At 35.8% G+C, this 21,594-nt stretch overlaps 1 protein-coding gene across 1 annotated transcript in view; it reads right to left on the bottom strand.

Annotated features, from left to right (window-relative positions):
- LOC129725645 (uncharacterized) overlaps nt 1-20,362 on the bottom strand; it is a 73,214-nt gene extending 52,852 nt beyond the window's left edge. The window contains exon 1 of the mRNA XM_055681695.1: nt 19,356-20,362. The gene's annotated coding sequence lies outside the window, so the exon portion shown is untranslated. The remainder of the gene's footprint in view (nt 1-19,355) is intronic.
- Nucleotides 20,363-21,594: the final 1,232 nt, after the last annotated feature.

The raw sequence follows: 21,594 nt of genomic DNA, 5'->3' as shown, positions 1-21,594 counted from the left end.
AAATCGTTAAAATGTTGTAGATTTATTTCCCATCAAGTTACTTGATTATTAATATTTTATATTATTACCATCTTTCGGATTGCTTCGCGTAAAAACCTACTACTCGGTACAAGTATCATGGAGACAAAGCCCAGCACTAGGGAGAGCCCAAATGTGGATGAATCAGCGCTGTGTTTATTGTCCGGTGTTAGAGAGGTGCCCACGTATTTAACTTCAAGATTGCTTCCATCCGAGCTTCCATCGTACAAGGAACGAATTCCTTCTGGTATTATGACTGTAAGGGCTGTTCCCACCAACAACCTAGCACCAAACATATACACATTTCTAGTTTTTCCTCTAACAGCATCACGATCAAAAGTATACTTCCAGCTATACAGGAACCAACTAGTATTACAAAAAGAATTAGCATTACCGTCTCATCCATGATATAAGAATATGGATTTGACCACTCAAATAGCTTGATCGATATGTTACAAAATCAATGTAACAAAAATAGAAGTTATTCGAACAAGCGGACGTGTCCGATGTTTTTATGCACTCATTCTTCGCGTTTCGTTCCCTCACAACTGCAGCACACACTTATTTGACTTGTGGCTCATATATCAAAGAGCGGATTATTATTTTATTGTAAACTATTCGTTGCAGTACTTTCAAAACTAAATCCATGTACGAATAAGCGAAACAAACAGGGAACTGTTAAATGCTTAGCTTTTGTTTACAGCAAACTGATATAAAATGAACGGTTACCCAAAAGTGAGCAAAACAAAAAAACACGAAAACTGGGTGAAAGTTACTCAGTTTCGTTAATCAATATTACTCATTTTTTGACATTTTGAATCAAAATACGAACCAATTTAGAGTAAAATTGAACGAGCGTGCAGTGCGTTTGAAGGTAATCCCGTGAAAATCGGCAATTTTCGTCTATTTTTTTTTTCAATCCAAACTTCACCGCTTCACGGTCTGTTTTTCAATTTTATCTTTTTACTGTAATTTATAAATGGAAATGATGTTTTGAAGAAGTCAAACACGTCTTTGACCGAGGTTAAAAAAACATTCGAATTCTTTGGGATACAAACATCATCGAAAATCCTTGATGAAAAAAAAAAAAATTATGAATCATCAAAAATCCTCGAAGAATCCACTATTGATAAGAGGTCTACTGTAGGTCAATATACCTTATTTCCTCGAAGCAGTGAAGAAGGCTATCGTTTTTCATTTTCAATAAATCTACTAGGACAGTAAGAGTCTATTTATTTTCCTACAGAGATTTTTTCCTTTCTGCTTGGCACTAATTAGAACGAAAAGTCATCTGAAATATATTTTTACTAATGATTTCTTTGATTTTGATTGCAAAAACCAAGCTCTTACTAAGGAAATAAATTTCCGATGGTATCGAAGACAAAATCAATTATAATGTATTCACCCAGGAGGAAAAAGTAACGCGAATTTGTGAACAAATAGTGCCAACATGTCTTCTGTTGACACCTGTCATTCCAACACGATAATCGGTAACAAGTTGAAGACATTATTGAAGCTGACTCACCCGAGTGCAGCTGGAAAGAACATTCGAGGACACATCGGGCAGTTCTCAGTACGACATCTAAGTTTAGACGCTCAAGCGTCAGTTACATAGATTCGACGTTTAGAAAAATCTGTTGAATTGAATTTTTCCATTAATTAGTTACAGCCGGAAATTTTAATCAGCGGTTTTACGATTTCCATATTTCGATCGGTTCTGACAATTGGCGCTTGGTTTTTGAATTTGCGACGCGGAATGTGTATCTCTTAACTGTTCGAATGCACTGGATCAAGGTTATTGCTTTCTCATTCCGTTTCGATTTGTTGGCGTAGAGTTCTTCTTCCGTCAGCTTTTTAGAAAGGCACTTTACAGACAGAAACTGTCATCCTGTCGTGAATGGTCGTAAACAAATAGCGTAAAGCATTTTTTGTCCGTTCTACCAACAGAGAAATAGTACGCAATTTTAGCCGTACAGTCTAAAAATATTTTTGAAATGTTTTGTTGACTAATCGGTCACGCGTGCACAAATGGGCAAACTGAGTAATAATAGACGCACCAATTCCACACACTAGAGCTGCATTAATTTCGATGTTGGTATTCTGAGTGGTTATGTAATGAAACAAGTTTTAAGATTACTAATTAGAAGCAACCCTTAGTATATCACCAAAATTAAGGAAAAGGGCAAGATTGTTTGAATTACTATAAAGAGACCTTGTATTAAAATTAGGAATTTGCTGATGCGCAATTCCGAATAGCTGATATGCCATTTATAATAAAATTTTCCATTTGACGAAATAACAGACATTTTAAAGGTAGCATCACTCGAGAGTAAATTAACCATCGAGGCAAAGTTAAAGTGATGTGGAACGTCATAGGCGTAGGAATACTAAATGCTGGTCGCAGCGTAAATGTGATACACAAGGCCTTAGACGCGCCTATGCCTTTGCACTGGGTTGTATGTGACTTTTTTTGTGGCTCCATTTCCATTTCGAACCTACTGTGGTTCCAATATTTTGCTTGTTATTTTTCGGTCATAGAAAAATGGCGTCTTTTCATAGGCCTGTGATACACCGATCCCGTCGTTTTTCTGTCATTTTGGCGAAGCTTGGCACCACTCCAGAAACTATACATCAACCAGCCAAACGGTATTCTTGCCTGCTAGCATGAACGGTGCATCACCTGATGAAATATTAAAGATCTGCATCATCCATCCATACATTTTTGCAGCCAGAAGTAAACGGTTGCCAGAAAAATGCCAACATATGCCACGTATATTGATGCAAATAGAAAGAGCGATAAATATTTTCTAATTTTATATATGTACTAGTCCCACGAATCAGGATGCCCGATTCACTTGTTTAACGACTGAGCACCAGCTGATTCAACAAAGAATAGCACATAGGCACCATTACCATTTCCGAAATTGTCATTTCTCACGTTACAAATGCCAGTGGCCTTGGATACCCTTCGGCGACCGACACACCATGTTACTCTATATTGGTATACTATACTGTACGGGCAGCTGCAGGAGGGAAGCAGACGCAAGCATGCCTCTTAGGCTACTGACATACTGAGACGTCAAATGAAGCGAAGCGTTGAGCGTTTGAGAAGCGGAATAAACAGAAGCGTTGAGTGAAGCTTCCTATGACATACTGGGGAGAGCGTCGCAAATGCGTTGTGTTGTCATATTCCTAGATTCCAGTAGCGGTTTTGTTTGAAGGAATTATGAATTCGTCCAATGAAGATTTTTTGCTTCTTCAAGCACGGTAAATTACGTTTTTAGTAAACATAGAGAATTTTTATGAAATAAAATAATATTACTAAAGTGAGTTGCGCTACAGACGTAGTAAAAAATATAAGAAATTATTCTAAATTTTAAACCCGTTGACCCCGAGCAACGTTCAACTAGTTTATAATATCTGTTAGGATTTGAATAACCCATGTGAGCACAGCTAGTTACTCAGCGGCTTGCATTTTCGCGACCAAAGAAGTTCAGCATGCTAGATTTCTGGCCATTCAAATCAAAACTCAACAATATCAATCAATAATATCAGTGCTATTTTCCCGACGACCTGAAATTTTTTCCCGATAGTATTTTCTATCATGCTTTTTTTCTTTTTTTAAATTTAAGACCAAAATAAAGCAAATATTAAGTACCTGCTACCTGGCGATATCAGGTTTAGTCTGAACATGGATTTACTGCACTAACATTTTCTAAACATTTTAACATTTTCTAAACGAAAATGTATTTTATTTGCTTCTTTCAATTACCAAACCACAACAAAGCAAATATAAAGCACCTTGCGATGAAAGATTTAGTCTGCACGAGGTATTACCGCGTAAGTATACGCGCGTCAAAACACTACTCGTTCTGTTTCGCCGCCTCTATCGACGCGTCTTTGCCGCTCCAGTATGACCGGTTTGAGCGTTTCATATAGACGTTCGAAGAAGTAGCTCTGACGCTTTTGCGACGCTTTTTGCTCCGCTTCATTTGACGCCTCAGTATGTCATAAGTCTTACGACATCGCTTTGCTGAATCAGTTCATATTCGTATATGCAGCTATACGATACCATAACGTCAAATGGAGGCGTGTTCAACCCGATCGCCGAGGGACCATCGTGTTGTAACATCACAACTCGAAAAAACCGATTCTTTCAATTCAATTTTCAAACGATTCTGTCAAATTCCCGTGCATAAGCCCTGCTCCATTTCCATTTCCATTTCCATATCGCGCTAATTTACAAACGTTTGGCACTGGTGTTGTAACACCGCAACTATTTGAAGCGGTTTTCCGACGTACATTGCTATTTCCAAACATCACACACCCAGCGGATGAGTGAACAGCACGCGGCTTGTGAAGTTATGACGAAGCTATTTTACACTATCGGTTTACGGTACGAGTAAAGATTGAAATAACTGGCAGGGAGTCATGAAGAGGAAACTCGAAATCGTTTTTCAACATCGATAAAACATTGAACCTCATAACCGTTCAACGTGGTAAATGAATCACTCCGGAGGAAAATATTGCGATGCTTGGTTTTTTAGAGTACCTATTGTTGTGATTTCATCAAATTTATTGGATTTTATTCAATACTCATTAAACGTTCGGGGCGATGTTCGGGATTAAAGGCTTCAAAATTAGGAATCATTTTTATGTCCCTTAAGCTGGAAGTACAAAGTCAGCAGAACAAAGAGTTAATAGCATGAAAATTTAGTGCTCATTCGATGCTCATTTAATGCCATATCGCCGAATTTAATGCTCCATCATTTCTATGAAAAATGCATTTGTTTGCTAGCTTAAGAAAATAGCTAGCAGACAATATACGAAAATAGCATTTTTAGTCACAAAACAGTTCTATAACGGTCAAAAACATTTAATGCTCATTTAATGCTCTTGAAAAAACCTGATTTTCATGATAATTTTATTAATTTTGTGTAAAATTTTAAATAATATGATAATCATATGATAGTAGATGAATAGCTTCAATTTTTCCTCTGAAAACAATCAGAATCCTTTTGATACGATTAGATACCAATTAAATGCTTCCATATGCGAGCAGTTTCAATAAGTTAGGTGCATTTTCCATTAAATATATTTTTTTTCAAAAATATTGTTCTGCTAGCTTAAGAAAAATGTTAGCAGAACAATGGCCAGAAACAGCATTTTTAAGCAATAAACTTTTGGAGAATGGTCATAATAATTTAATGCTCATTAAATGCTCTTGAAAAAACCTGATTTTCATGATAATTTCATTGATTTTGTATAAATTTTTCAATAATATTATAATAATATGATAATACATGAATAGCTTCAATTTTTTCAAACATTTTCCTCTGAAAACAATCAGAATCCTTTTGATACGATTAGATATCAATTAAATGCTTCGATATGAGAGTAGTTTCAATAACTTAGGTGCATTTTTCATTAAATATATTTTTTTCAAAAATATTGTTCTGCTAGCTTAAGAAAAAAGTTAGCAGAACAATGGCCAGAAACAGCATTTTTAAGCAATAAACTGTTGGAGAATGGTCATAATAATTCAATGCTTATTAAATGCTCTTGCAAAAACCTGATTTTCATGATAATTTTATTGATTTTGTATAAATTTTTCAATCGGAATATATATAGTTTGCTTGTCTTTCAGTCACGCGCACGACAAACGAAAGTTACTCAAATTGTCTTTTTCCCAAGCAAACTCTGAGCCCAAGGTACACTAAAGTTTGTTATTTTTTCAAGTGTAGCAACGCAAGCACTCCTCTTCTGACTACAAGTTACCTTTGCTTTTAGTCCTCCACTCACCTCCTCTCGCCTGGTATGAAGCCAGTCGTAAGGAAATCAAAGCTAACTGCTAGCTTAACTAATATTCGACACACGTGTTAAATTAGCACATGGCTATAGGTTCTGATGCAGGTGCATCGGCAAAAACCGCCAAAAACGTAATAAAGGGCGGAAGGCAATTTTGAGATGTAAAGCAGGTATTAGACGAAGCGAATATTTGCTATTTTTGGTACGAATTTTATTTGCACAAAATAAAATCCGTACCAAAAATAGCATATATTTGCTTCGTGTAATACCTGCTTAAGAAAGACATAGTATCAAAGATATCAAGCATGTAAATGAAATCTAAAGTTAGCCAAACCACTGTCAGTTGATTATGAACGTTACTTTATAGTTACATGTCCAATAATTTCTGTAATGTCATGGCATTGCCATCAAAATTAGGTTGTCAAGTGATGGAATATGGCAGTACCTGTTGAAATTCATTGAGGATAGACTATGAAAAAGTCAAGAACATGATGGGGATTATAAACCTTTCTGCTCGAGAAAATAAGCAGTTTGGATTTTTTAAGTGTGTAACAATTTTTATATGCATTGAAATTGTAATTTTTCAATAGTTCAGTTCGATAGCAAAAAGTTGTTCGTTTATTAAAAAATCAATTACGACCGAAGACGTTTTATAAAAAATCGAAGAAAACCGGCTGTAACTCGGTAAAGCCATTTTGTACAAAACACCATATCGAGTTTCAAATTTAGCTTATAACGCGTGACAAGTCGCACTTGAAATCTATCCAACTTTCTCCCTATTACTCAAAGCTCTAACAAAATTTACAAAAATGTTCTCAAGAAGTTGTACTTAAAGATAGAGCAATATAATTTTTTTCGATATTCTTAAAAATAGAAAAGACATTTAACCAACACAAAATTAATTCTTTAAGTATACTACGACGTTCAAGATGTACGGAGAATGGGATAACTATTTTGCTGATATGTGAAAATTTGAGCTGTTTCAAAAAAAAATTTGAGTATAAGATAAACTCATTCCCGACGGGTGACATTCAAACTTTGATTCAAGTTCAACAATTATACTTGAAAATTTTCACAATGAAATTATTCAGTACGGTTAGAGAACAGATTGATCTTTAATATGCAATACAGTTTGTGTTAATTGTGTATATAGTTGATGAGTAATAAGAGTTTGAAGTTCATTTTTTGAGGTAAAAACTGATTTCTCTCCGCTGGGATCGGGTTGAGCTATTGGTCATTATTTTTAAAAGTTATGTAAAATCTGATCAACTGTTTTGATTTAAGATATTTTGCGCTCTAGTAAGCCAACTTATTTTATTGTTTATCAAATAACATTTGTTTGTTTATGTAGAAGAAGACAAAGGTGATGGTGATAGGATGAGGATTGTTATGTTGTTACGCAACACAAGAAAAGGTTTCTGTGATGGAACGCAGATGACAGATGATTCATGCGCGTCATTTATCATGTGTGAAGTTTTATCGGAGTATTAGAGAGGGATTTGAACTACCCATCAATGATTGAAAGAGGACAGTACTTCGTTATTCCAAGCTTTGCTATTGTTAATAACAAATTGCAGAGACAAACTTTTGCATGTGTGAATATTTTTTTGAGCAATGAGCAATGATTTTTGTAGATTGTTTTTTTTTCAATCACATTCATTTTTAGTTATTTTGTAAGTTTAGTTTGAATATAACATACGTAACATCAAACAATTGAGAAAATCAACTATTATTCAAGTTATGAAATTTAAAAAAAAATTAAATCATTAGAAAACAAATTTCGAAAATAATCAAATAATGGAGAGTTATTAGATATTGGAGAAAACAGCTGTGCAGTGGATCCGCATAAGAAGCGAGATGCAGATTCGTAATCGAGTAAGCAATGTTACATCAAGCAATCATAGTTACATCTGGAACTTCAACCGGATATTCCAAAAAAAATAATTCATCATTTTAGATTAAATACCCACTTTTAATAGTTCATTTGAAAGTGGCTAGCCACTACGGGCCAACTAGTTTTATGATAATACATTATTAGCTTCAATTTTTTTCAAACATTTTCTTCTGAAAACGATCAGAATCCTTTTGATACGGTTAGATACCTATTAAATGCTTCGATTTGCGAGCAGTTTCAATAACTTAGGTGCATTTTTCATTAAATATATTTTTTTCAAAAATATTGTTCTGCTAGCTTAAGGAAAAAGTTAGCAGAACAATGGCCAGAAACAGCATTTTTAAGCAATAAACTGTTGGAGAATGGTCATAATACTTTAATGCTCATTAAATGCTCTTGAAAAAACCTGATTTTCATGATAATTTCATTGATTTTGTATAAATTTTTCAAAACTATGATAATATATGAATAGCTTCAATTTTTTCAAACATTTTCCTCTGAAAACAATCAGAATCCTTTTGATACGATTCTCCAACAGTTTATCGCTTAAAAATGCTGTTTCTGGCCATTGTTCTGCTAACTTTTTTCTTAAGCTAGCAGAACAATATTTTTGAAAAAAATATATTTAATGAAAAATGCACCTAAGTTATTGAAACTGTTCGCATATGGGAGCATTTAATTGGTATCTAACCGTATCAAAAGGATTCTGATTGTTTTCAGAGGAAAATGTTTGAAAAAATTGAAGCTATTCATGTATTATCATATTATTATAATATTAATGAAAAATTTATACAAAATCAATGAAATTATCATGAAAATCAGGTTTTTTTCAGGAGCATTTAATGAACATTAAATTATTATGACCATTCTTCAACAGTTTATTGCTTGAAAATGCTGTTTCTGGCCATTGTTCTGCTAACATTTTTCTTAAGCTAGCAGATCAATATTTTTGAAAAAAAAAAAATTAATGAAAAATGCACCTAAGTTATTGAAAATGCTCGCATATGGGAGCATTTAATTGATATCTAATCTTATCAAAAGGATTCTGATTGTTTTCAGAGGAAAATGTTTGAAAAAATTGAAGCTATTCATGTATTATCATATTATTATAATATTATTGAAAAATTTATACAAAATCTATGAAATTATCATGAAACTCAAGTTTTTTCAAGAGCATTTAATGAGCATTAAATGTTTTTGACCGTTATAGATCTGTTTTGTGACTGAAAATGCTATTTTCGTATATTGTCTGCTAGCTATTTTCTTAAGCTAGCAAACAAGCATTAAATTCGGCGATATGGCATTAAATGAGCATTGAATGAGCACTTAATATTCATGCTATTAACTCTTTGTTCTGCTGACTTTGTACTTCCAGCTTAAGGGACATATCATTTTTTATACTTCATTGCTGCATTAGCCCAACTCACTTCAAAAATATTTCACATACGTCTTATACGTTTTATCATCACTTCCAATTGATCAATATTCTGAGAACGCACACAACGGAAATACCCATATTGGACTGTATTTTGTGATTTTGGGTTGTTTTACAGAAACTGTAAACTTTAGGTTATCTTTCTAAAACCGGAAGATTTTCGAAAATAATTAGGGAATATTTGGTGGGGTAATCCCAGTTCCGAAAATACCTATATTGGATGGTTTTTGGGCCATTCGACAGTTGTTTACAGTAAAACCTCTTTTTATGCAATTTTTGAAAGAAAGATATCAACGTAAAGAGACATGAGGTCATGCCTCTTCCCTACAATAAAATCTAAAGAGATGACATGTGATTTTTTTACACAAAAATGTTTGTTAGTGTCCAAGAAACACGTTTGAGAAGGAGTGAAGGTTTTCTGTTAACTAACAATTGCGTTTCAATTTACAAAACTATGTAAAAATTAAAAAAATGATAACTTTTAATTCTTAAATTGCCTTATCTTTTGATCGATATTCGAACCGATGAAATGTGGCCTTCCCCTCAGCTAAAGTGAAAAAAAATTGAATCCTGTAATGTCAAAAAACATATGAAAAGCTACGTCATTTATGGTCTATCCTGAACATTAACAAGCATTTTATGAAGAAAAATCACATATCATAGCTTTGAACCATGATTTAGAGGCAAATTACAAACATTTTTTAAAATTAAAATGGAAAAAAAATGCCATATGATATTTTTGAATTTTGATTTAAAGTAAAATCAAAAACCCAATATTTCTTCTCAAATGTCATTTCTAAACATTACAAGCATTTTCATGAAAAAAGAACCACATGTTATTGCTTTGAATTTCGATTTAGAGGCAAATTGAGTATGAAAGGTCATGATTTGGTATGTGTTACGTAGTTTTGTGAAAAAATCTCAAGTTTTAGTAATTAGATTCCTTCTATTTATCCTCAAGTGTCTTTCCTGAACACCAATAAACATTTACATGTAAATAACCTACATGTAAAAACCTACATGTCATCGCTTATTTTTTTGATTCCGAACGATTTAAAATGATGGATGGTTATTCATATACCTCAGAGATGGAGGAAAAAATATCAATAAGCGTTACGGAATTCCATTTTGTGATACAGTCAAACCTGTTTTTGTGCAAGGAATAGGGACCGCACAAAATAAATCGCAAAAAAAAATCATTTGAAACTTGATGAGTAGTTGTGAAACAATGTCTCCGTAAAATTATCGAAAATTTTTTTTTTATGCGGAGGATAGGAACCGCTTAAAAAAAGTTTCCAGTTACAAATAACTCAAAACATTAAGGTTTTGATTTAGAAAATACCTTTGAGACTTTTTTAAACATCTGAGAGATATACGTACCTATTTCAAACATACAAACATACTTGTCAGATAGAAACATGTAATTGGTTATGGTTAACAAAAAATCTTTTGTTTGGTAACAATTCTGGAAAATGTTTAGCCGACGTGCTCATTTGAGTATTATGAAAAAATTTAATTCTTCACGTTGCTTTTATTTTAATTCATCACTTTAAATCCTGTAAAGCCGAACTCAAATATATTGCTTGCGCATCCCTCGAATTTTAAACTATGAGAAAAAATTTTACGGCTTGTTGTGCCTAAAATTTCGCTGTTACAAATTTCTTGGCCCTTCTGAAAATTTTTAATTTTGGTGGTTTTTTTAAATTAAACCTTTATTTTTTAACGAGGGGGGGGGGTTTGTTAGTAGTTTCAGTATTTATGATAAAAAATAGTAAATAGTGAGTATGTGTCCAATCACAAATGGTGACTTCTCAACACTGTTATGAAAATTGTAATTTTAATTGTTAGGATTTGTTTGCTTCCGTAATTAGGACTTATCATTCGTAGGAATTTAAACCTACTTGTCAAAAAAGGGAAGTAAACTTACAACTAACTTAATCGCTAACTCAATTGAGGATTGCAACGATTTTCGTTGAAAATTGTTAATAATTTTATTTGACATAGCTTCTAATGTTTCAACACCAGTAAGTCTATGTAATCGAGTGTACCAAACCAAGGAGGACGCTTTAAAATCATTTTCAAAACTTTATTCTGAATCCTTTGAAGCGTTTTCTTCTGTTCTTTTCTGTTTAACAAACAACAACTTGACCAGATCGGTACAGCATAAAGTATTGCTGGTCTAGAAAAACTTTTTTTTCTTCATATATGTGGTCCAAAATTTTTTTTGTAAATCAAAAGTTTATTCTTTAAACAAAGTTTGGAATTTCTCTTAACGAGAGGATATAAACATCTCGTATATTTGATGCACTTTGCTTGTATACTCTCAATGTGCTCTTTGAAAATAAGTTTTAAATTAAACCTTTAAAAAACGCACTAAACTTTACGCTAGTAACCATTCTATATTACAGAAAAACGGGGAATTTTATGAGAAAAATGTTCCTAAAACACACAAAAACCTGATCTTGAATCGTTATTCAGCTATTCGAGTTTTATTATGGAAAGAATATATTAAAATCTGATAATCTTAATAGATTTAGTAAAGCCCGAGAATAACAGGTTTTATTAGCACAATTCTGCTGGAAAACGTTGATGCTTTATTTCCTAAGTTGATGTTCAACCGAAAATTTAAGTTCCGATGACGCCTATGTGAGAATTTTACACTTTTAGTGCATTAATCGAAGATATCAATGCCAGCATAAAAAATTAGCTGAAATTATAATACATACGATTACTAAAACATTTCCAAGACGTAACTCGGGTGATCTAGAATTTTGATGATCAATAACGTAACCTGCCACCTTCAATGATGCTACTCGAAATTTTGGATTGCTCTATACTATCGTAAATACCATAGAATAGGGTAAGTGATAATAAATAGGAGCTGAACTGTATCCAGTGAGATAGAAAAGAAATCCATATTATGCTGATCAGCATGTTATGGAACTTCACGGTCTTTGAACATTCGGCAACCGGGAAATAGTTCATAGTTTCAAAGTGGAGATATTTTGAAAGTAAATGGTCACTGTTTGAATGCGCCATTATAAGAACATGATTAATAAAATGTGTAGTTTTTTTCGTATAAAACACCAGAAATTTTTTTTAAGGCAAACCTTGGAGAATCTTCAAAAGAACACTGTTTCGTAAAAAAAAGAAAAGCCTTGCTGCTACATTCCGTATCGGAACTTAACCTTCTGTTTATTTTACACAGACTTCGCAGCCAACTGTTTAATGTACAGGACAATTGCAGGGCTAGCGCTACGATCATACTGTCTCTCCCGAGCCGTGACTCGAACCTACGACGACTGGCTTGTTAGGCCAGTATCGTACTTCAAGACCAGCTGGAAGCTCAATTTTTCGTATTGCGGTTAAAACTGCTTGCGACTTAAGCTTTAGCAAGTTTTCTGATCGATTGTTTTTATTCTCCACATCTTTAAATTGACAATAAATTTTGTTATGTTTAGTTTCGATGACACTAAAATGATTTGTTTCGGTATAAAGTTACAGGTATTTAAAACATCGTATACAAAGTTGCTGTATGAATGTTTTGCAAACATACCTTCTGAAATAACGGAGAGCACGAGCTTGGATTGTTTGAGTAGTGTGCTAAAATAATCCTATTTGTATGTTGCATCAAAAATCCCCATCACAGTGTTGTATCACAGTGTTACATAATGAACCTTGCATGGCTTCTATAAAAAAAATAGGATAAACCTGAAAAACGGATTAAAACTGACACGAGCTTTGAACGGCCTCGGAAAACAGTTAAAATATACAAAGGTAAGTAAGATTTCCGATCAGTTAAATCATTGAAAATAGATTACTATTGTTGATTTTGTGCTTGTTGTGTTGCTGGAGCACACGTGATCAATCCAGTTTGTCTTGCAGCAACAGAAGTCGAAAATAGCATTTGATAGAATTAACGCTCATTTCAAGATGGCTTGACAAAGTATTTTTTTTTTAATTCTTTTAGCACCAATATTTAGTGGTTAATTTGTGGTTTCGAAATCCAATTTGTGGTTGAGTAATTTCTGAGAAATTTTCAGAAAACTGAGTCAAGCCATCTCTGAAAATGATTTCGCTTCAAATGAATCGGACAACGATGATATATACATCAATCGAAAGCTCTCAATTTGTGGTTCACAAAAATGTAGTTTTTATAGGCATACTTCATATTAAAATAATTAAAAAACTATAATTTAAATTTTTGAACATTGTTTACCTCTTGCTGTCAACACCGACCGTACGCGGCGTTGGATGAGCATAGTACTGGCACCTGCCGATGTTAGTGCTAGTGGGTTATCTAGAACATATCGACAGTCGTTCATATATATGACATACAGTTGTCGCTGCCGTTGAAAACTTTTTTGTTTTATTATTCAGGGGGTAGTTGTAGTAGCATATTCCTGAGACGAGAAAATACCAAATTTTAATTCTAGTCAGGACTCACACCTTTGGGCATTTACCATGCGTTTCAACCGTTCCCTACAGTTCTAAGGCCCATTCCCGACCTTCAGGCATCATCCCGGTTTCTAAAATACCCAACAGTCGAATACAGTTGCGTAGTTGGTTACCAAAATATTATTATATTTATCGAAAAAAAAAATTGTTCTATATTTTTATCAGGCTGTAATTTATTCCAAGAGTTAAAACGTATGTGCTAATAGATTTTAACATATAATAGAATTTGTATGAGAAAGACCAGATCACACCCCTAGGTGTATTAACTTATTTTGAGGAAATTTACGTAAAACACACGGAGGCTTGTCAACTACAAATATCTGCTAATTGATCAACATTTGCATTTCGCAGCAAATCTGCACATATAGTATCCCTGCTGTTTACATACTGTTTCACCTAGAAATACTGAAGAGATTCGCGGTGAAAAAAATCGCCAATTCGGCAACTGGGTTTCATATGTCAGAGGTGCCAGATCTCTTCTCAAAGCGCAATGTTGACTAACATTCGACTTGTATAATCGGTGGTGACGGTGAAAGTCCTTAAGAATAGTGAAGTGCTTCGCAAAAACTGTTAAGGTGATATATTTTATGTTTATGTTTAATTTTATACACCTTCACTTATTTTGTTACCTATACACAAGGTTTGTTGAACTCCGGGTAAAAATCACTCACAGCATTCTTAATTCATTCATTGGCAATAGAACAAAAAACCGTATAGAAATAAACACGTTCTTTTTTGCAATACCTCTCAATGTGGTGTTACCTTCCTTGTTCGTTTGGCTCCAATTTTGACGGTTCGTTTGGCTCACCGCATATCTCTCCCTCTGAGTATCTCTAGTTTCACCATACTCATCGCTACACGAAAGCTTTCTGAGAAAAAATCATATGTTTTACGTTACTCGAACAATACGCACTACACGAAAATGACGAATTGGAAAACGTTACGTGCAGATGGCGCAGGTAGATGATAGAATTCAAACAAAGATTTACCGGTTTTCGATATGCTATAGATCTCTTAGCTCTTGATGGTCTACCAGCGCCGCGTACGGTCGGTGTTGACAACAAGAGGTAAACAATGTTCAAAAATTTAAATAATAGTTTTTTAATTATTTTATTATGAAGTATGCCTACAAAAACTACATTTTCGTGAACCACAAATTAAGAGCTTTCGATTGATGTATATATCATCGTTGTCCGATTCATTTGAAGCGAAATCATTTTCAGAGATGGCTTGACTCAGTTTTCTGAAAGTTTCTCAGAAATTACTCAACCACAAATATTGGTGCTAAAAGAATTAAAAAAAATACTTTGTCAAGCCATCTTGAAATGAGCAGAATTAACGACTCAATATCCTCCACGTGGAACCGTTGTTTGTGTGTTTTTTTTTTAATTTTTTTAATTTTTTTTATTTTTTTATTTCCGCTTATTTTCCGTCGGTCTATTTCCGCCACTGTTGAGGCCAATTACCGACGCCCAGGGAGGCGACTCCACACCCAGGTCCCTAACTCACGACCCGTTTATTAACGGACCGGCGCCAACGGCTTTACTTCCTCATGCGATGGAAGGCGTGATCCCAGAGATTTTTCGCCTCAGAAAATCTCCCGGTGTCGGCTAGGATTGAATCTAGACCAGTTGGGTTGGTTGTGAGTGGATCACGCCACCCCACAACCATCGACACCTATGTCGGCGGTGGGATTCGAACCCAGGCGTCGAGCGTGGTTGGCGGAGACGTTACCAACCACACTAGGCCCCCGCTCGTTAACCGTGAATGTTGACAATACCAATTTTACAACTGCTTGTTACAGATCTACTAGATGCAAACAACTATAAATGACTAGAAAAATGCTTGCCTCAACTGATTTACTATTTGAGTAACAATAACAATAGTTAGAAAAATATTATTGTTATTGCAATAGTACCTGATAGGGCTGGTCGGGAAGAAACTTTACCCCGTTTATAAATTACAGTCATCTTGCTGATTCTAAACAAAATGCATGCTACAGTCGTAGGTTTATACTAATGTAATTAAAAACATTTAACCCGTCGCTCTTGAGTTCCAATCACGTATTTCTGCAGCATTACGGAGGGTGCGTGTGGTCTAACGAGAGTACAAAGTATGCGGCCTTCCGATCGTCCGTCCGTCATCACAACAACCGTTTCTCATTAGTCACGTAGAGATGATCCATCTGGAAATCACTCATGTCACCCGACGGCGGACGGAATGTTCCAGTTTACAGCCAGTGTCTAGCTGATCGGCACTTAATCAGTGTTGAAAGCTCGCATCCGATTCGATCTTTTTATGCATACGTGACAAATGACCATGAACGTGCCGCTATGAAAATGATTTCGAAGCTCTGATGGGAAAATTATTTCCCTCGTTGCTCGTGCGGCCTTGTAAACCATTGACCGATGGGCGTTCCCGATCCCGATCGAGAGCAATGACGTTGACGTTGTTTACTATTCATCTTCCTGCCACCATGCGTAAACAAGCTTCAATTGCGTTGTTCAGACACTTTTGCAGAAAAGAGTGCAACGATAAGATATGGGTCACTGGGGAGTTTTTGGTCAGCAAATGCGTACTGTCTCGCCGAGTTAGATGTAATGTTATTGTTTTGAGTGCCCACGGCAATCCAGTTGGACTGGCTACTTCACCTCTGAGATATCAGAAGCCCGATATTTCAACCGAAGAGCAACCAATGCCGTCTCGCCAAGATGGCGCCTAACAGAAAAAAAATAAAGTTTGTCTATCAACGAAAACGGTAGGTCAACTCCATGATCCAGAGATCAGTCAGTTACGAGTGAGTGCACTTGTTATCATTTAGTCATTGCTTATAAATTAATACGATTCAGCGTTGCAGCAGCATATGTAGCGTGAAACTCATTCAAAGCCATGTACGCCATCATTGTGACACGACAATGTCCCACTGCGCCGATTGGCACTTTCCTCCGAGTTATACTCTGTGTGGCGCCAAATTTATGTAATCATAAATGTTGTTTTAGAGTCGGTTTAATTAATTGTAGACGCCTAATGAAACGGAAGTATTGTAGAACTGTGTTATCAAAGTTCGTCATTGATGCTTTCAAATCTTGACCTTAATGACGGCTTCAAAATTATCTCAACGCATACGGAGATGTAATCGATGGACCATTGCTTCCAAGAAACTTTCCAAGATGGAGTTTTGTTTTAATAGCCAGTGTTTAAAAAATGTTGTCGTGTTTCTAGAAATGAATTTGAATTAGCTAGAATCTTTAATATGTTTTGGTAGAATTCGATTCATTTCGCCACATTTTTACTCAGTTGTGGTTTTTTTTCTTTGAACATTATTAATAGATTGTGGCCATGAATTTAAAGAAAATCAAATATCAAATATGATGGAGAGTAGTGTTTTATCTACTGTAATCCAAATAAAATGATATAAAACACACTTTCCTGTCCCGTCATGCAAAGTATGTGTAGGCGTTTCCGTCAGTACATCAGTTTCAAATAAATTTCAACAGAAAATCTGTGAATTCAATAAGTGTTGGTAAGTTTTAGAAGGGGAAATGACCAACTTTTTTGAACAAGCTTTACATTCAAGACATCAAACTGGTCTAATGGAAGCTAATGGAAGCAAACATTGGTTCGGCCATGGTTGAAGCCTCGTTAAAGAAATAAATATATTGTGCCGTGTCAAATAAATGTTGTGAAAAAAAAAGAAATAAATAAATAACATTGGTTCGGAGGTGAATGAATCTAAAGATTTAAAGTCTCTGTTAACAAATACTACTTGGCAGTTTCAGTTTTATAATTTTTTTTAAATTGTTGCCCGTTTTTAGCGGAATTGCTCTAATACAAACATTGGTTGAACTGTGGTTGAAGGGTCTCTAATAAAAATCAAACCAAACCAAATCAAGTTAACCTTTGAAGACGATTAAGTTCTGTCGATTTCTTTATTAACATAGAAATAGAGGATGTCACATCTATGCATCCGTTATTGGGTCATTGTAAGCAGTAATTCGAGCTTGAAGCTTTGTTTTATCCATTTTCAATGGTAATGGTAACTTTATTCGATTGGTGCAAAAAACTTCAAAATCCATTTGATTTTGGCACAGCTTTCGATGTCCAGGCTGTTATATGAAGCGATTCATGAAATGCGAATGTGAATTGGGTTTTTACTCTTACATCTACGCTTTGCTATACGTGAACATGTTTGAAAATTTATGCAAAGACCCATCAAAAACTGAAGAAATATAATAAATTAATATCTCAACAATTACGATAATTTAAAAACTCCGAACCTGAAATCAATCGTATCAAATTTTTTCTCAAAACAATTTCTCAAAACAATTTTTTCAAAAACAATTTTGAACTCAAAAGTAGGAGGAAACACGGTATAAAAATCTTATCCAAAATTCCGTTCAAGTTTTTTGGGAAATGATTGCGTAAATCACTTCATATTTTACAGTGCCAAACATCTAATTATAAAATAGTTGGTCATGTCAACTTGTTCGTTACCTACTGTCAAATGTTTGATTTCAATAAACGGATACGTTCAAAAAAAATTCCATAGGCCTGACAGACAAGTGAAAGTGCGACAATCAATGTCTCTTTGCCTGGAAATGATGTACGAGGGAAGTGAAGCGTTTATTACGTGGAACTTTCTATTACGTTCTGCACTATGTGCCACATCGATCTCACTAATCACAAAAGACCCTCAATCAGAACACCTCTACCAGTTTGAGAGCATGCGCTGTTGGAACGGAGAGATACGATTTTCAAGTTTATGAAGATGATGATGTGCGAAACTAACTTTTTATACCTGCTTTGAATTCACACCTAAGAGGATTGGACATAATCAAGTTTCCTATGAGTGACCATTATCATCTGCTGTGCCACTGCAAACAATTTATGCATCAAATTGTTCAATTCATCAACAGCTGAGAGACTGCATCCATATGATATAATTACGCAATCTTGGCAATTGAAATGAGAAAAAAAAATCATACCATGTAAACCGCAACCATCGAGGGAAAACTCATTAGGGGGACTCATGTCGAGCTCGTAAACAAATACCCAGCCGTAAAAATACTCACCTCCATTGACGAGTAATGGAAGATACACAGTTTACGGCTCGGTATTCGTATACGAGCTCGATGTGAAGACCCCTATTATTTCCGCTCACGATGGGTGCCTTTACACAAGCAGGCATCTCACAGCCTCTGTGGAGCCTTAAGCTAAGGAATGAAACTGGGGAGGCCTGGAGCAAGGCGACAGGATCGAAGAGCTGGAGGCTCGTCGAACTGCGGCAGTTCGAGCAGAGCGTTTCCGCGCAGTAACCCGTCACCGTCACCGGATGGCAGTGATAATGAAATATAACAAGGCAGCGACAATGGCCTTGAAGTGTATACGGCTTCACCGACGAAGAGCATTCAATGACTGTCGAGTTGAAGACTACTATACTAAGCGTATGCACAATATAAACAGCTCCTGTTGACGCAGAAAAAGAAACAAACTTTTACGCGAGAAAACAATCAGCAAATTATGGGTGATGAGAATAACGATGACGTCTCTACACCACTGCTGACGAGGTGCTAAGCAAAAATTAATTCAATGGATGATAGTTAAGAGTTTCAATATACAAGAAATCCCACAATATTAATCCCACGATAGTAATAAGTTTGAACGAAATATGATTTTCGCTATGATTTGGCGATAGGAACGAAAATCGTATTTTTTTTTAAATATTTAACCGAGATAAACTACCTTCGTAACACGGAAGTATGGTTAGCTGCTGCACTTTCTTTAGAAACACAGAGTAGTTCCTTTGTTGCTGCTCTTCATTGAGAATGTAATGTATTTAAGTGGATATTCAAGGTTTTCAGTCTCTTGATTGATCTTCACCAAACACTGTCGCTCTCGAACCAGCTCTTATCATTCCACCAATTATCAAACAACAACACTTCACTTTGACTGCTAACAAGCCATTTTAACTCAAAGATAACATAATATAAATAAAACGACGTTTCATTGAAGGCTATTAACAACATAGCAACACATTATACCAGCATCATTCTTCCTTCGCGCCGTGCAATAGATTGCTTCCGAATAAAAACAATTCACTTGTGCTTATCAACCGAACTTCACAAAGCAGACTTGGCAACACTTGCTGGGCAGATCAGCCGACCGATCAGGCAAAATACTCACACTTTTTCAGGCGGTTACGTATTCACTGTGCGGTATTTAAATGTTTTACTTGCTAATTTTCAAAACTGCATGCTCCTCTCACTTGTACCACTTTCAGCAGATTTGTAAACTCATTTACTTTAGTGTATTGATCAAGGGGTCTCTCGATGGGTAGCTTCAAACTGGCTGCACACTTTTATGCTCCGCTATTTATCGAGCTGTGTAGATGCACTAACACCATTGCACTACTATAGGATTCTTCACTGGTGGTAACAGAAAATGTGTGGAAGGCAGACGAAAAGGAAAAAAAAACTGAGCCCACTTCAAACAATGGCTGACTTGTACTCGGGCCAGTTCAAGCAGAAGGAAAGTCGACCAAGTCGCACTTTCCACCAAAGATTTCAAAGCCTTCCCGGGCACCTACGGCGCTCTAACTGGAACCGTCGGGATGCAAATCGCACGAACAAGCGATTGAGCCAGATTTGATACCGATCGGAGCCAACGCAAATTTGAAACAATCGAACGACACGGGATCTAATTGGAAAAAAGACTTTTCATTCGCACTTCTAGAGAAAGACTGAAGCAGTCCAATTTCGATACCGTCGTACGCACAGCACCAGCTGAATGGGGACCTTGCACTCTCGATGTGGTTGTGAGTGCATGCATCGCATGCATAAGAAGTCCAGTTACACGGGTAAACAACAACTGTGTTGGAGGTACCATAATGTAGTGTTAGTTTGTTTTGAATCGCGCATGTGCCAGAACGCAGCCGGAAAGCTGTGATGGCAGCAGCCTATTTAGTAAATAGAAAGCTTTTCAAAAGAACTCTTAACTGATGCACGCTAGGCATTAATAGAGCGAATTCAAATAAAAAATATCTTCGTATATATACAAAACTTTCCATAAACCAGGTGATAATCGATCTTTCATGAAAAAGTCATTTGTACAGTTCATAATGGTATAACGAAAAATCTCAAGCAGGTTACCGAAAATACAAGGATTTATCACTCATAGTCTTTTCGGCAGCCGAGCAGGAAAGTCGTTTTTCTTGAGTGCTCTGTGAATTACCGAAATTAATATCTCGCTTCTTTCTAGCGTTGGTGTTGTGTGGCGTGCGAATACGCGTCGTTATTGGTGGGGGAGCCCCGACTGCCGAACAGCGCCAGTGGTAGTGGTGCTAAGCGGCGCGATTGCTGCGTGCGCGTGTGAAGGTGGTGAGTCGTGCTTGTTTTGGCGCGAGTGCTGAAAGGTGTCGTGCTGGTCCAGCATCAGCGTAGGTCGATTCCCGCAGCAGAGGAGTACGGAGCTGTGGTAGTGGTTAGTTGGCGCGTGTGCTGTGGAACCCTGACGGGAGGAAAGCGTACGGCGTCGCCGCTCTGCAGTTGAAGAGACAGCGCAAGCAGTGCTGCTGATTCACATACATATAAAGATAAGTGACACAACCTTTATATATTTTTTTTTTTAAACTTTTTATTTCCATATATACATACAGATATATTTCGATTTCGTATTTCCTCTCCTATTTATATATAGTCATACTCTTTAGCTTTAAATATATAAGTATTTCAATATATTCCATATATTAATTAGTAGCGGCATATAGTTCACAACCGCTATGGCGGTAGGTGGATTGCCTATTCCACCGGACATCTCATCTTGCTCAGAAGGTGACGAGCCCGGGATGGATTTTTCTGACATCCCGAATAATGAAAATAACGCTTTTTTCGATGTCGTTAAAAAGCGTAAAAGACCCCGTAAAACTGCCCCGGTTATCCCATCCAGTAAAGATGAGTCAACTCGGGTTAAAATGTATCAGGTT

Source organism: Wyeomyia smithii, chromosome 2 (genome assembly GCF_029784165.1).
Source record: "Wyeomyia smithii strain HCP4-BCI-WySm-NY-G18 chromosome 2, ASM2978416v1, whole genome shotgun sequence".
Taxonomy (NCBI): Eukaryota; Metazoa; Arthropoda; class Insecta; order Diptera; family Culicidae; genus Wyeomyia; species Wyeomyia smithii.
This window is presented reverse-complemented; position numbering and strand designations above follow the sequence as displayed.